This window comes from Rhinolophus sinicus, linkage group LG13 (assembly GCF_036562045.2).
Source record: "Rhinolophus sinicus isolate RSC01 linkage group LG13, ASM3656204v1, whole genome shotgun sequence".
Classification (NCBI taxonomy): Eukaryota; Metazoa; Chordata; class Mammalia; order Chiroptera; family Rhinolophidae; genus Rhinolophus; species Rhinolophus sinicus.
Window position 1 is genome coordinate 47383177 of NC_133762.1, and position 16978 is coordinate 47400154.

General features: G+C 41.9%; 1 long non-coding RNA gene and 1 pseudogene across 2 annotated transcripts in view; one reads left to right on the forward strand and one right to left on the reverse strand.

Annotated features, from left to right (window-relative positions):
• LOC141568291 (uncharacterized) overlaps positions 1-16978 on the reverse strand; it is a 156155-nt gene that overhangs the window by 80147 nt on the left and 59030 nt on the right. The window lies entirely within an intron of this gene.
• On the forward strand, positions 6265-6800 carry LOC109449022 (vacuolar protein-sorting-associated protein 25; annotated as a pseudogene).

Sequence of the window (16978 nt, forward strand, 5' to 3'; positions counted from 1 at the left end):
AATTATGAATAATAAGATGGCAATAGCTACATATCTATCAACAATTAGTTTCAATGTAAATGGATTAAATGCTCCAATCATAAGACATAGTGTGTCTAAATACATAAGAAAACAAGACCCTTACATATGCTGCCTACAAGAGACTCACTTCAGATTGAAAGACACACACAGACAGAAAATAAAAGGATAGAAAAAGATGTTTCATTAAAATGAAAAAAAAAAAAAAAGCTAGGATAGCAATACTCATACCAAACAAAATAAACTTTAAAACAAAGGCTATGAGAAGAAACAACGAAGGACCAAGTAGTCCCACTTCTGGGTATTTATCTGAAGAAACCCAAAATGTTACTTCAAGGGGACATGTGCATCCATATGTTCATTGCAGCATTGTTTACAATGGCGAAGATATGGAGGTAGCCTGAGTGTCCATTGATGGATGAATGGATAAAATGGAAGTAGCACATATATACAATGGAATATTGTTTGGCAATGGAAGGGAATGGGTTCTTGCCATGTGCAGCAGCATGGATGGACCTGGAGGGTGTTGTGCTGAGTGGAGTATATCAGACAGAGAAAGACATATTCAACGTGATTTCACTTATATGTAGAAGTAACAAACAAAACAGAAACAAACTCATACATACAGAGAACATTTTGATGGTTCCAAATGGGAGAGGAGTTGGAGGTGTGGGTAAAAAAAGGGGAAGGGATTAAGAAATACAAATTGGTTGTTACAAAGTAGTTATGGGCATGTAGCGTATAGCATAAGGAATACTGTCAATAATATTTTAATAACTATGTATGGTGTCAGATGAGTACTAGATTTGTTGGGGTGACAGATGGGAGCGGGGTCAAGGGGCAGGGTAAAAAAAGGTGAAGGGATTAAGTATAAATTAGCAGTTACAAAATCGTCATGAGGATTAAAGTAAAACATAGGGAACATAGTCAATGATATGGTAATAACTATATATAGTGCTAGGTGGGTACTAGACTAGTCAGGGGGATCACTTCTTCAATTATATAAATGTCTAACCATATGCTGTACACCTGAAATTAATAGAAAATAATATTGAATGTCAACTGTAACTGAAAAATTAAAAAAGGGGGGAAAGGGGAAGGGGAATAAGAAGTCCAAATTTTCAGGTATAAAACAAATGAATCATGGGGGTATAACATATACCATGGGGAATATAGTCAATAATATTGTGATAGCCTGGTACGGTGTCAGACGGTTGTTGGACTTATCATGGTGATCACTTCTTTAGGTCTATAAATTGAATAACTGTGCTGTACCCCTGAAACTAATATAATATTGTATGTTAGCTATAGTTTTAATAAAAATCTTAAAAAAAAAAAGAGGAAGAAGAAGACTGGGAAGCCTGGATAACAGTTTCTGCCCCACAGATGCTTTGTGGAAGGGAAAAACCCCAATTCTCAATGCTACTGTCTTAATGACTCAGCTACATGTAGATTGATTATTTAAAAAAAAAAAATATATATATATATATATATATATATATATATATATATATATATATCCCTGATTTTCTACCCCTCCCTGTATGCACACTCACTGCAATGTGGTTTTTTAGTTTATCTAATCCAGAGGTAAAGTGCTTCCCAGCCCTTGAACCTGGACCTGTCTGACTTATTTTGACAGGTAGAATAGGACAGAGGAATGGTTTACCAGTCCCAAGCCTGACCTCCAGAGCCCTTGAGTACCTCTTTTCTCTCAGATCCCTAGCTACAACGCCTGGAGTAGCCTGTGGGAGGATGAGAGACATGTGATCCAGTCATGTCATCCCCGAGAAAATAGGCAGCTGACCACCAAACATGGGAGGCCATCCTCAAGCAGTTACCCTCCAGCGGCTCATATCCTCCAGCGGCTCATAAGCGAGCCCAGCGGAGATCTGCAGAGCCTGGCTCAGAGCAGAAAGACCACGCAGCTAACCCATAACCTTGAGAACTAAAATTAGCTGTTTGAAGACAGAGATTTGGAGTGGTTTGTTAGGCAGCATTTTTGTGACAACAGTTAACTTTCAGACCTTTCCTGAGGACACCCAAATATGAGACAGAAGCATTAAACTACAAGCTACAAACAGCTCTGCATGCCTGATTCTGGACCTGGGGAGACATAGAGAGAACAGGGGTTCTGGTGGCCGGAGGACACAGCTCCTAAGGCAAGGGCAGGCTTCTAGTGGCAAACTACACAGCCTGAAGCCTTCTGTGCAGTCACAGAGGAAATGATGAGAAGGCAGCTTCTATTTTTGTTCCATGGTCTAGCAAAATACCTGAGAAGCCAGCAGGGAACAAATCAGGCAAGTTGTCTATAGAGCTAAAAGGGACTTCCGTTTTATGAAAGATGTACGTGAGAAGAGAAAGAGAGCAGGGCCCAGAAATGTGAAATTCAGGGGTAAAATTAGAACTAGCCTTTCTCTTTTTGTAGTTTAAAATTTTCTTTATTGGGATAAAATAAACATACAGTAAATTGTACAAATCTTAAGAGTCCAGCTCAATGAATCAGTGGTAAAAGCATCCAGAGCATTATGAAAAAACTTTCTAGCACCTAGAAGGCTCCCTTATGGCCATTCCCAGTGAACACCACTGCAATGTGTAAGTAACCCTGTTACTTAGTTTTACCTGTTATTGAACTTCGTATAAGTGGAGTCATACAGCATGTGCTCTTATGTCTGACTTTTCCCCCGGCTCATAAATTTGCCTGCAAGATTCATGTAGGAAGGTGCATGTGATACAAGGTCTGACAATTAAGTTCACAAACTTGTTGCAACGATGTTGCTAAGTTTTGTTGATATCAGAGGGATTATTCATTATGAATTTGTACCAACTGGACAAACAGTTAACCAAGTTTACTATTTGGAAGTGCTGAAAAGGCTGTGTGAAAAAGTTAGACGACCTGAACTTTTCGCCAACAATTCATGGCTTTTGCATCACGACAATGCACCAGCTCACACAGCACTGTCCGTGAGGGAGTTTTTAGCCAGTAAACAAATAACTGTATTGGAACACCCTCCCTACTCACCTGATCTGGCCCCCAGTGACTTCTTTCTTTACCCAAAGATAAAGGAAATATTGAAAGGATGACATTTTGATGGCATTCAGGACATCAAGGGTAATACTATGACAGCTCTGATGACTATTCCAGAAAAGGAATTCAAAATTGCTTTGAAGGGTGGACTAGGCACTAGCGTCGGTGCATATGTAGCTTCCCAAGGGGAGTGCTTCGAAGGTGACCATAGTGATATTCAGCAATGAGGTATGGAGCACTTTTTCTCGGATGAATTCATGAACTTAATTGTCTGACCTTGTAGTACTTGGTTCTTTTTTATTGCTCTGGTAGTACTTCCATTGTATGAATACACCACAATCTATTATTCTGGTCTGCTGTTAAACATTTGGGTCCTTTCCATCTTGGACTTCATTATGTATGAATAGTGCTGCTTTGAACATTCTCGTAGATGCCTTTTGGTGCACACACATTCTCTTTCTCTTGAGAAAACAGTGGCTTTCAATCCACCCCTTTTTTTGTCTATCATGTGACCCAGGTTATGATCTGGCATCCTGGGTCACCTATTGACCACAGGCTTAGGTAAGAATCTGCCTTTGAAGCCACAGGCCACTCTGGGAGAAGGAAAAGAGAATGAAAAGGGAGAAGAAAGGAGGAGGCAGCTTCAGTGACAACACAAATGATAATCATTCCCTCCTAACTTCACATTTTCTCTTTAGTAGCTGTCTGAGATGCCTAAATTGACATTCATTTGAATTAAACATGTAAAGACTCATTTTAAGATGCAAACGTGCTTTTTAGAAGGGCAAATACATTAAAATGTTACAGTTTCCTGTTGCTTGTAATGTTCAAATTATCCTCTTATTTACCAGCCCCTTTTTACTCACAGTGGTCTCTTGACCAACAGCCTCCATTAACATAGGAGTCGTTAGAAATGCAGAATTTCAGGCCCTACCCAGGCTTATGGAACCAGGCAGTGCATTTTGATAAGATCCCAGGTAATTCCCATGTACATTAAAGTTTTTGAAGCCCTCGCTTACCTTACTGGATACTCACAAGACCTTATGAAACAGAAAAGGGAGGGGTCATTTCTCTCATTTTACAGATGGGGAAATCAAAATGAAGAAAGGTGAACTTGACATGCCAAGAGCACCCTGCTGGTTCTGTGCCAGGGAAAGTTCTCTAAATGGAAACTGTTGCTTTCCCATTATTTCACTCTGGTGAAACAGACATGCTTAACCCATCATCACATCAACCAGTGTGTTTCTCCCTAGAAAGCACTGTCCTGAAAGGATGCACTATGGTTTGCATCACTTTTTTTGGAGGTTGGCCTTCGGAGCCATTAGAGGACACAGATGTGGCCACTTGGTGAGGAGAGGGCAGGGTGAAGGAAAGGAAAAAGGAATGATAAATGGCATGAGAGAGCAGAGGGGCATGGAAAGGATGAAGCTTTGCCAGAGACACATTTCAAGTCACTGGCTTTGCTATCTGACTCCTCCCTTGCCTGCAAGCCAGAGGTCTGTGCTGTGACGCAGTCTGAGAATCTGTTGGCAGCCAGCCTGGAGCTGGCCCAGGCTCTCACTGCAGTGCTTTCGGCTCTGCAGGGAGACTGGAAGCTGCCCTGTGCACCTTTGCTGGGCCCCGCAGAGGATCAACTCCACCTACACCAGAGGGGACACAGCTCTGCAGCAAACAAAGCCAGCCAGACTGCAGAGCTGTCTGGGAAGCTGGTGCAGTAACCCAAGACAGGTGTAGCTCAGGGCATGTCTGTATATACCTGCAAGGTCCAAGGACCCTAGGGTTTCATCATCCCTTTCTGCCTCTCCAGGAAGTGGCTCCAGGCTGCAGACTTGCTCCATCTAGCCTAGAGAGATGCCTGGATGCCCCCCATGCCCACCCCTTGACCCTGATCCCTATGATGGTCCCACAGCCAGGATGACTGGCTTAGCAAGGCTTAGAGTTCAGATCAGTGAAATTTACCTAGCCTCTATGGCCACTATTTAAATCCAGGTGGGGGGTGCTGGAAATTCCCAGGGCTCTGCCAGCCTTGATGCTGACATAGGAAGACTCCAAGGAAAGCTACATCCTTCCCCTCACTACCTCCACAGATGCCAGATGTCAGAAGTACAATTAAAAGTGGCCTTCCGAAGCTGATTTGTTTCCTAAGCCAAAAGGATGGCTCTAATGGCAGGGGTTCTGTAACAGGCAAGGTGAAGAGGGTACCACAGGTTTGTGAGAGAGCTACTCAGGGCAGGTCAAGAAGCTCATGGAGCTGTAAAACCACAGTATATACCGAGTTGTCCCAGCAGATTGTGAGTCCTGTCATCTCCCTCAGTCTAAAGAGTCGAGCTCGTGCTACTGCCTTGACTGGCGGCCTCCCTGGTTCTTCCAGTGGCCCAATTTGCTTCCACAAGTTTCATCTCTCTGCCATCAGTGGCTTTCCTTCCCCAGTGCTGGGAGATGCTGTGGCCTGTTTATTCAGTCAAGGTCCAGTTGTGCAGCAAAAGCATTGATCTAACCTCCTAGCAGGTAAAACTATGTCAGAATGAGGGTCAGGTTTCCAAGGTCAAAAACTAGTCTGTATGTTGAGGTGTGTGTTGGTGGGTGGTCAAAAGTAGGAAAGAAGGAATCCACTGGAAAGAATCAGTCAAAAGCCACTGTTTGAGGGTTAACTGTCCCTCAGCAGCGCAGGACCTCCTTCCCACTGAGCTTCGCCAGAGTGAATGCTGTTCTTTCCTACTGCCTTCTGTGTATCTCTGTACCATACCCACAGTGGGGCAGATCAGCAAATTCACTCAGAACCCCATTGTGACAGTGGAAATGCTTTTAAAATCTTTATAACAGAAATGGTTTAGCAATGCATATGTTAGATGCCACATGACTAGAGTATAAATCAATTCCAGGCACCATGTTTCCTGAATTTGCATCCATATATCCCCCACCTGTTTGATTCAAGCAAACAGGACTTAAAAATCCCCCTTAGATTTAGTCTTCACAGCCTCCTAGATGCTGGCAGGTCATTCATTCATTCATTCATTCAATTAATAATTATTGAGCATATGTCATGGGTGACTCATTGTGCTAATGAGGCATCGACACAGTTTCTACCATATAGGAGTTTCTTTTTTCTACAAATATTTATTAGCAAAGCCTGCTTGCATAGCACTGGTGAGGTGCTAGGGAGGGTAAAAAGGAAGAGAACATACAAGCTCTCAAGAAACTTCAGGTAGGTTACTACGATGGCTGTGAGTTTCAAGTGGCCATGGCAGGATTGCTTCCCAACCTTCCTTACGTTACAGCCAAACGTGGACACTCGGGAGAAGCAGCTGGCTGCCTGGTGCTCTCTGGTCCTGTCCTTCTGTCACCTGCACAAACAGTACAGTATGACCGTGATGGAAGCTCAGGAGAGTCTGCTCTTCAACAATATGAAGCTACAGCGGAAGCTCCCTGTGGAATCAATCCAGATTATAGAAGAGGAACTAAGAAAGGGAATGTTGAATGGTTAGATAAGAACAAGTCTAGCTTCCTGATCATGTGTCAAGAGGCCAGAAGAATGGGGGAAACTCATCCAATGGGGGTTACTCAGTGGGTTTCCAGGAGTGGCCAGAACAACTCCGTGTTCACACTGTATGAACTGACCAATGGGGAAGACACAGAGGGTGAGGAGTTACATGGGTTGGACGAGACGACCCCACTGCGGGCTCTGCGGGCCCTACAGCAGATCAAGGCAGAGGTTATCTCCATCAGTGATGGCCAAGGTGTCAAGTTCTTCTAGCGGAGACCTGTCTCCCTGTACTTCTTACCTCCCAGCTTTCCAGGTCTTTCAGAAAGAGACAGACGCACTGTCCCTACAGACTGGATCTGTGACTCCACCAGACTCAAAGGGAGTCAGCCCAGGGATGGTTTTCCCATTTACCCCTTTTGTGTCCATCCCTGGATAGGGCGAGGCGAAGCACCAAGGAAAAAAGATGTGCTTCTTCTTGCCCTACCTCGTCTCTGGTCCTAGATTGTCCCTGAGCTAGGGTCTGTAAACCTGCCATTTCACATGTGTTCACATATGTAAGTACACACACACACCCACACGCACACACACATGCACCCCTGCACAGCTTCTGTCTCTTACCCCTCCCACCCCCTTAGCTACTGTTGCCTCCCCTCTCAGGCTGGTGGTGGATCCTTCCTAGGGCATGGTGGCATCCCTGGCTGTGGGCAGCCTTCCAAGCAATATGAAGATAACAGGCCCAAGAAAGTCCTGGCAGAGAGAGATGGGGCCGGACACTGATTTATGATCTTAAGAAACACAATTGTCCCACTCCCCAAGAAAGAAAAGAAACTTTGGCTACATCTGCAGAATTGTGCAAGCTCACAGACAGCCCATTTCTATCGCCAAACAAATGGACCCTTGCTAAGAAGGGCCGATTCCCTGAAAGCTTGTCAGAGATGCAGTCTCAGCCCTCACCCCAGACCTGAATAAGAACCTTCATTTTAACTGAATGCCCAGGGTATTCCAAGCACAGAGATGGTCGAGACACACTGATCTAGACAATGGAAGTTGAGGGAGTTTAGGAGAGAGACTATCACGCACTTCAGTGATCAAGAAAATATCTATGCAGGAGTTTGCCTCTGAGGAATGACTAAGCTTTGGCTGGGTACAGAGGGCTCAAGGAATAGTAATTTCCCACCTCCACTCAGTTAAAAAAAAAAAAAAGTGTCTGCCAACTGCATAAGGCAGTAAAATTTTGCAGACACATTTTCCACAACAGCAAAAGCTTTGAGTCAGGTAGGATGAGTCTGCAAATTCTTGCGGCTGTCAGGATCCCCAAATGGCAACTTGCCCAGTTTGAACAGCTTCAAGGTCAGATCGCCTGGTGTCCTGGAATGGACCTGCCCACACAAGATTCCTAGCCCTGTCTAACCTGCCTGTCTGTCAAGTAGATCAACCAATGAGAAACGGGTTCATTATTTTCCAGCAGTTACTCAGCCAATTGGCAGCTCCCAACAAACTGAGTCCTGAATGGCATCATATGAGCATTTGTAGGGTGGCTGCTTCATCAAGCTAGCCCAGGAGAGCAGATAAGTCACTATGAAGTTGTGATTAGAGGCTATTTGCACAGTGACTATTGCTTAACATTGGATCAGCCTGAGTGGGTACCTCCATTTTTTCTTGCACTCCCCTTTTTCACATTCAATTTAAGGAAAAAAAAAAAAAAAGAATTAAGAATTTTGTTCTAAATATAAAAACTGAAACAAATGAATAAACAGATCAAAGCATGACTGTCTTTACTTTTATGTCCTGTTTCTATCTACTGCCCCAAGTGTCTGTCCAAAAATTTAATCAGAAAAGGATGATACAGAACTTCACAACACCATTGAATGCATGGCTTAAAATTCAGGCCTATGGTCCATTCTGATGAAACCTGTCCATCATTTCAGAAGCCATGCCAAGAAGAATCTGCTCGATAGCAGGTAAGCTCTAAAGACAACCTGAGTCATCTGCCAGTAGGCAGATTTCTCCTTAGGATCATTTCCTAGCAGAAAATAATACCATATAAAGCAGCGGTGTCAAAACTTTTTTCAACGTTTTTTACCAAGGGCCATATGCGGTAAAATACACAAACAGCTGGGCCACTCACTTGAGGTGAAGTATGTATTGCCTCACCTGGTTTATTTAAGTAAACTAAATATATTTTTGGAATTTGCTGCGGGCCAATGAACAATGGATTGCGGACCCCAGTTGGCCCGCGGGCCGCAGTTTTGACACCCCTGATATAAAGGGTTCCTCTATACCCTCTAACTATTGCAGCCATGGCTTGTTTTATGAGGCAGTTGACAGGGCTAAGGAGATGAGCTGAGGCTGAGGAGCAGGACCCAGCTCCCTGGCTCACAGGAATTGGAACTTAGAATTTGTGATTCATCAGCTCTGTCCTAATTCCATTGATCTGATGCTTAATTAATAACACTGCAGTAACATCTGTCCTGAACGCACCCACCACTTATCATTACCCTCAACATCTGCCTTCTCTGCTATCTTTCCCACCCCAGTGTCCAAAAAACTCGAAGCACTAATCAGTCCACTAATTCTCCTAACCATTACCATAGATGTGATTTCAAATTAGTACAGACTGGGGCTATGCCTGAGCAACAGAGCAGGAAGGGGCAGACACACCGAGAAGAGTGCTCACAGTCTTTATCTAGGGACGGCTTTTAGGAAAGAGTTTCTGTGTGGAGGAGGTTCAAGCCGCAAACATTAATCTCACCATTTTGCCCCCATCTTTCACGGACTAAGCATATTGTATTGTGTTTTTGAAATGATCAAATGAAAGTGTGAGAAGTCTGGAAGCCATATGGGTAAGGAGTGGTTTAAGAAAGTGATGGAGATGAGATGAAAGTTATTTTGAATGTTGGAGGTGTTGTCGTGTGAAAGAGGCAGCAGTGGGTCTGGTAAGTAGGATGTAAGTTGAATGGAAAGAGGCACTTCTTCACAAAGAAAATCCCTCCAACAGTTGAGGCAGAGCCCTGCTTTCTGAGGTAAGAGAACCTCATGATGACAGGTACTTAAGCTGAAGCTCCATGGCTATTTTAAGAGACACGTGCATTACAATGGGGAAAGGTTGGAGAGAACTTTATCATTCTTTCATCTCTGAGATTCTGTGATACATGCAGAGCCAACCTGCCCAGGACAGTTTCTGTGTTTTCATTTTATATGTATTATCCCATGTGACTCCTACAGCACTCCAAGAAGGTAAGTACAGTTGTTATGTTTCATTTACATTTCCGCTCCCTCTGCTTGGAATACTCTAGTCTGCGATAACTGCACGGCTCACCCCCTTCACATTATTCTGGTCTTCTTAGTGTTTTATCTCCTCCAAGAGCCTTTCCTTGCTACCCTTTGTAATATAGCTATCCCCTATCCTGTTTTATTTGACTTTATAGCATTTAGTACTATCTAAAATTAGACCAATTTATAAATAGATCTATTTATCTACTGTCTCCTCCATGAGGACAGAGCAGCCCTTGGTTGATTTTGCTCAATGCGCCATCCCCAGCATATGGAACCGAGGTTGTGACACATGGCAGAACATATGTGTGGAATGAATAAATAAGTCTGATTTACAGATGAGGAAATGGAGGCATTGAAGAAGTGAAGTAACATCTCCATGGTCACGCAGTGGTAAATAGAAGAGCCAGGATTTGAACACTGTGGCTCCAGAGGCGACCTACATAACTGCTCTACTCCATTTAACTCTCTGAAGAAACCATGTTTTCTTGAAGAAAAGCTGACACCCTTGAAAATTCAATGGCTGACTGGCCAGAGTCACCTCTTTTTTTATTACTTCAAATGATTTATACCTGTAAGCAGGAGGCACTGGTTGCCATCGACATGGTATCAAAAAGCCCAGAGAGAGAGGCAGAGGGCAAAAGTCAGAGTGCAGGAGGTCACCTTTGCCTCACCAATCTTCTGGCTGCACAGTGATTTGGTGAGCAGAGTGGGTAGGTCAGAAGGGAACAGTGAACAGCTCAGCAGTCACCTGGTCTTAATATGTCCCTCGGCAGACAGGTTGACTCTGACACAGCTCCCATGCCTGGAGTCCTCAAAATCAAATTTGTAAACACATAGCAGATTCATTGTCACTCCAAATGATTTAAAACCATATGCAATGTTACCCTTCCATAAAATGGGCTGAATTTATGTTCCAGGTAAACTGGAAGTAGGAAGTTAACTATGTTGGCTTTTGTAATTAATGAAAGAGAACATGGACTTGAAAATCAGATATACCTGAATTAAAATTAGTTACCCTCTGGGAATCTCAGTTTCTTACTTGGAAAATAGAAACTAAACTTTCGGATATGGTTTTTGTAAGCATTAGATGAGAAAACATAAAGGAGCACATCTGCCATTGATTTTGTCTTTAAATGTCAGACCAATATTTTCCTGCTCTCTGCCTTCTACTCTTGCTGTGTCTGGATACAGGAAAAATGAAAACAAAAACAAAAACATTATCTGAAGGAGATATTGGGATTAAACCCAAAACAGCAAAATTAAATTAACAAAATATATGGACATTTCAGTTCGTCGTGGCCAGCGAAATACTACATTTGTGTATTGTCTGCACCTCCAGAATTATGAGTCAGGCCCTGAACCATCTTTGTGCTCCTGTCCTCAGCTCTCCACACCCTAGCTCAGCGGGATGTCCTTCACTGTAGCATCTAAGTGGCAGAGTAAAGAAAGTGATAGGGCAGGAGTTTTCATGACTAGAACTTGCCCTGGCCAACCCCTCTCTTGGAATCTGCAGTGGAAAATGGGGACATTTTCACTAGGTTAGACATGTTTGAGGACCTAACTGGGCCTGCGGGTCTGCCAGAAATTCTGTCTGTTTCAGATGGATAAAAGCCTGTTTTGTTGCCCAGCAGTTTCAGGTTCAGCCTAATACATTCTCTCTTGGAGTCACTATTGTTCTTCACTTAAATATCATCATCATTCACCTAGTATCAGATTCTGCTGGTATGACCTTTACTAACAAAGCATGTGGAACATTTGCTTATAAAATATGATGCTAACATAAAGTACACTGAGAAATATGGCCGTAAAGCGAACCTGTGTTTATATTGCTACCACTAAAACTTTTATACCTACCTCTATCCATCACCAAAATCCACTAGAGTCTAATGCAAAGTCTTAGACAATTGTGTCTGGTTGTCTATAAGGGAGAGTAAGAAAATACATCTCACATATCTCTAATGAGAGGCATGCTCTACCTCCTTTTGGAACTCCTAACATAGGAAGGGGTGTTCAAAGGTGCAGGGTAAATAAAAAGATTATGTTAACTGTTGGGATGCTTCAAAGTAAATGTGAATTTCCATGCACTCTTATATACTCTTTGAATCAAAACAAAACAAAACAAACACAAAATTAAACCTGATATGTTGGAAATAAGAAATACTAAGAGTGTCTGGCATATGATAGGTGCTCCATAAATAATTTGAATGAGAGAGTAAGTGAAAAATTAAATCACAAGGTCTCTGATATTTGGGTAATAGAAAATTTCCTGAAATGCTGGAGGGAAAAGGGAAGCCTTACTGAGATATTTAAGTCCAATTACAGATTTTTATATCTCAAAAGGGAGCAAATAATTACTTCTGCTTTATGTTTTTCAGTGGGTTAATAAACAATAGAAGAATTTTTATCTCTTTTCAGGAGGCTATCTGAAATGATATCATACACTTGGCCAAGTTTTCCTATTTGTTTCTAATGAATGACATCAGTTTTAATGTTGCACTGCACAAAGATAAAGTTTGATATTCCCTGAGAGAAAGAAATATATAGTCAGGCCAGGGTTTGTCAAACTTGACACTGTTGACATTTGGGAATGCATAATTCTTTGTTGTGAGGAGCTGGGCTTGTAAGTTGTTTAGCAGCATCCCTGCCCTCTCTATGCCCTAGATGCCAGCAGCACCTGTGCACAGAGTCATGTCAAGCAAAATGTATCCAGACATTGCCAAATATTCCTATGAGGCAAAATTGCTTTTGGTTGAGATTTAGACCTTAAAAATGGTCAACTGTTAGAGAGGTAAAATTGGCTTATGAACTTTAAAAAATTATAAACTAATTATAAACTAATTTTTCTCTAAACATAGCTCTGTCTTGATTCCTACCCCATATCAACTGGGCCCTGAATAGAGTAGTTACAGAGATATCTGAAAGGGCATTGAAGCTGCAAGAAAAGTTCTTATGCCAAAAGAAACTGTCTCAGTTAACCAGTGACACAACCATGTGGCATAACACACCAATCTGCAACTCAGTGATTTAAAACAGCAATCATTTATCTTATGCATTAGAGTCTACAAGTTGGCTGGAATCACTCTGAGCCGGTGGGTTCACAGAGGCAGTTTTGCTCCATGAATCTCATTTTGAGACTCAGGATGAAAAGGGAGCAGCTATTAGGGAGAAGTCCTTCTCACAATGGTGGAAGAAGCTTTCAGAAGCACTAGCAGAAACAGCACTGTCTCCTTCAGTCCACGTTGCCATTTCAAAAACGTAGAAACCAACAGTATGAGATGTCAGAACGACATCACTTCCACGCACATTTCATTGGCCTAAGCAAGACATATGGTCAAGGCCAACATCAGTTGGGCAAGAAAGTACACATTTCCCTTGGAGGTTGGGGGAAGGAGAGGAGATAAGCTGAACAATAATCTACTACAGTTATACACATGAACTTCAAAGACAACATCTTCAATACCATCTTGAAAAAGAGCCATGGGTTTTCCGTTCTCATTGGCTCCATTTCTTTAGGTAAAGAGAGGGAAGAATCACTGGCGTTTGAGTCACATTTGCAAAACATACTAAGATCTTAGTTGGGAAAATGTACAACATAAACACCAAAATTTTCTTAGTTACCTTTATGAAATCTTCCTCTTAATTCAATAGACGGTTGGTTTTATTGTTGTGTTTTGTTTCCAGGATCCTTGGTGAACATTGTCTTCATTTGGGTTAATTACTTTTAAAGGGAACCTTAAGTATGGATAAAAATTATTTAGTCCTGCTTCTTTTCAACCAGCATACTAAATAAATCACTAGCAGCTTGACAACAGCCAGCAGCCTACAACAGAGGTATAGAAAGTCAGTATTGTGTTCCACCTTCTTATGTATCAACTGCATTAGTCATAATCACATGTAAGTGATCTGTGTACTATTTAGGTTTCTATGTGCTTTAAAGAGTGTAAGAGGAACTGGAGTGGGTACAACAACAAAATTACTATTGGAATGGAATAGAATTTGGGTATTTGCAGGATCTTTAATAAATACTACTGTGGGTTTCATTAATTTATCAATGTTAAAGCTAAAAATCTCTCTCAAATACTCTCAATACAGCTTCTTGGGGACCTGATTGAGAACAACCCCATAATTTTACAGGTGTGGAAAACTGTGTTTTTAAAAAATCCATGCATTGTTCAAGGTCTCCCTTTAGCCATAACAGACCTTAAGCTCAATCTGTCCAGGTTTTCTGGCACCCAACCCCAGAATTTTCAGGCATACCGTACTGGTTAATAAAATAAAGGAATTGTAGGTATTTGGCCTAAAGAAGACCAGAGTAGCCTGCAAGTTTTTTCCATCACCGAGGGTGCAAAACTCTGGGGTCTCAAATGGAGTAGGCAAAAGTCTTATTTTTGAGAATAATGGGACACATCCCAGGGGTCCCATCTATGGAGAGGTAGGTATGGAGAGAATGCAAGTGAGAATCTTCAGACTTTAAGTTAGAACATCCATTCTGTCATCTGACCCTCCATGTGCCAAGTCTTTGTGCAGCTTGATATCTTTTCAACATCTGATGCTATTGACTTCTCTCTCTTTGAAAAATGTCCCCAGGTTTCCTCCTGTTTTTCTGATTGCACTTAGTTCTCTTTCAAGCTCCTTTTTTTCTGCATTTATCCCAAATGATGGTGTTCCACTTGGGCCTCCTTTCTCACTCCTCATTCTGCCATAAAGCCTACGATTATGGCTCTCAAATCTTTATCCCCAGCCTAAATGTCTCTTCTGAACCCCAGAGCCCTACACTCAACCTCCTGGGGAACGTCCATTGGCTGGCCCATAGACACCTGACAACAAATTCTCTCCCCATACTTGTCCTTCAAACAACCATTTCCTTACCCAGTATCCCCATCTCAGGAACTATCACTATCATCCACTCAGTTGTCCAATCCAGAAAGTAGGGATTCGATCTATATTTGACTTTTCCCATCACACCTCACATCTAAGCAGCTACCAAGCCCTGCAATATTATATCCTTATTATTTTCTAATTGTCCCCTTCGCTGTATTCACAGACACTGTCTGAGTTCATTCACTTTTTATTTCTTGCCTGGATTAAGTACTGGCCTCCTAATTGTTCCCTCAGCCCAATTCCAGCCCTTCTGTACAAGCCATCTGTACAGAACACACATTCTTCAGTGAATTTTCTCTAATAAAGAATAAATTTGAGTTTTATATGGTAACCTGGTTCATATCACCACTTGTATTCTGAGCATGGGGCATTTGTTTATTCATTCAACATTGTTTATTAAGTACCCAGTATGCACCAGGCCTTAGAAAGACGATAACAGCGACAACAACAAAAATTATTCCTCTTATGGAGCTTAAACTTAGTAGCAGGAAGCACATAATACAAAATTAAATAGATGCCTATAATAAATAATACAAATCAATAAAATATATATTAAGTTAGAAAAAGAAAAGTACTTGTGAGAAAAATACAAGCAGAGAAGGACGATTAGCATTGTTGTGGGGGGAAGGCTAAAATGTTACATAAGGTGATTATAAAAGGCCATACTGAGAAGATGACATTTAAAGGCTTTGCACATGGTAGCCACTCATAAAACTACTTCTTAAATGATGAAATACATGGATAAGTGCCTAATTTTATATGACCCACTCACTAAGTGGTGAATAAAGCAAAAAAATAAATCATCCCCATTTTACAGGTAAGGAAAGTGGGGCTCAGAAAACTAAAGTGACTTGCCATCCAGGAGATGGTGGAGTGAAGCCTCAACCCGATTCTTATTCCTCTAAGACAAAGGAGGAAACTACCAGTATTATCTCAAAATTGAGGTTACAACAACATGAGGGACTATATGTGATTCAGGTGGTCTGGGGTTTGAAGTACATGCCACTGTAAATATTTTTGATCAGTCTGACATGCTGTGAAACTAAGGTCCAAAGTGAGGCTGACCTGGGTTCAGGCTTTTTTCTGGGGTCAGCCGAGCTGAGACAAGCAGGCTGTCCGTTCACGCACCCAAGTGTTGTTATTCGCTCAACCAACGTGAGGTGAATGTTTATAACAAGAAGTGTTCTGTTCTAGATGCTGTGGATTCTGCCATAAACAAGATAGACAATCACAGAGCTCTTTGAAAGGCAGATGGTAATATGTAATGAAGCTAGCTAGTAGGGGTAACGGCTCTGAAGAAAAATGAAGCAGAGTCGGGGACGGGAGGTTCAGGGGTGTGCTGACCAAGGTGAAGTGAATGAGAGAAAGGAGAAAGCTATGGTCCTCATGACAGAGAAGAATTTGGTCAGTTGGCAACAGGAAGAATAGCCCCAAAGAGCCAGGAAAGGAGTTAGGTTAAATGGACAACTCTTGTCCAGGGCTTGAGGCTCAACCTGCAGGAGTGACCCCAGGTCCACCAAGCCCCACCCTAGACAAAAGCAACATGCCTTGTTTTAAACTGACTGTTAGCCTTTGTTTTACTCCCTGAAATTCCCTGAAAGAGTCGTCTTTCTTGATTTTCTTCCTTCCTAGATTTGTAACTCCAGGTTGGATTAAAAAACTGTGGGGTCTATCCGAGAACTTAAGACAAAAGGGGATCAAAGCACATTCAAAGTGCTTATAACCAAGAAAGGGAACCATGCACTGCTGGTGGGACCAAAAGGTTCTGTGTGGTCCTCTCCATCCTCCCACCAGAGGGGAGAAGAAAGCTTGATTACAACTTGCATAGAAGTCTGCTTTAATTCAGACATGGCCTATAATTTGATTGCAAATATTGGCTTTTGGCTCACAGAAAGTGAATAGATAAGCAGCACAGTCCAGGGAGAGCCTGGGAGAAGAGCTGTTTTTTAGAATTACTCTGTTCTCTCAGGGAGGAAAAATACCTATGGAAAACTTAAGGCAAAAAAAAAAAAAAAGCCCTTGCATTTACTTTGACAAATACCTTCTGTTAATAGCAAATGATCCTGGATTTCATTTACAGTATAAATATAAGGTCTCCTTTTAAAATAACTTTCATTTGTAAAGGAGCACAGTGGCATATTCTTAGATAAGTTAGTTCTCTCAACCTTCTTTCCAAGAGGTTGAAAGTCTTAAAATTACACTTTCCAGGCACCTTTGCTGTTAGGGTTCTGGATATGAGTTATAATGTGGCAATTAGATTCAGTTGCCTGAGTTTCGTAACGTAGAATAAA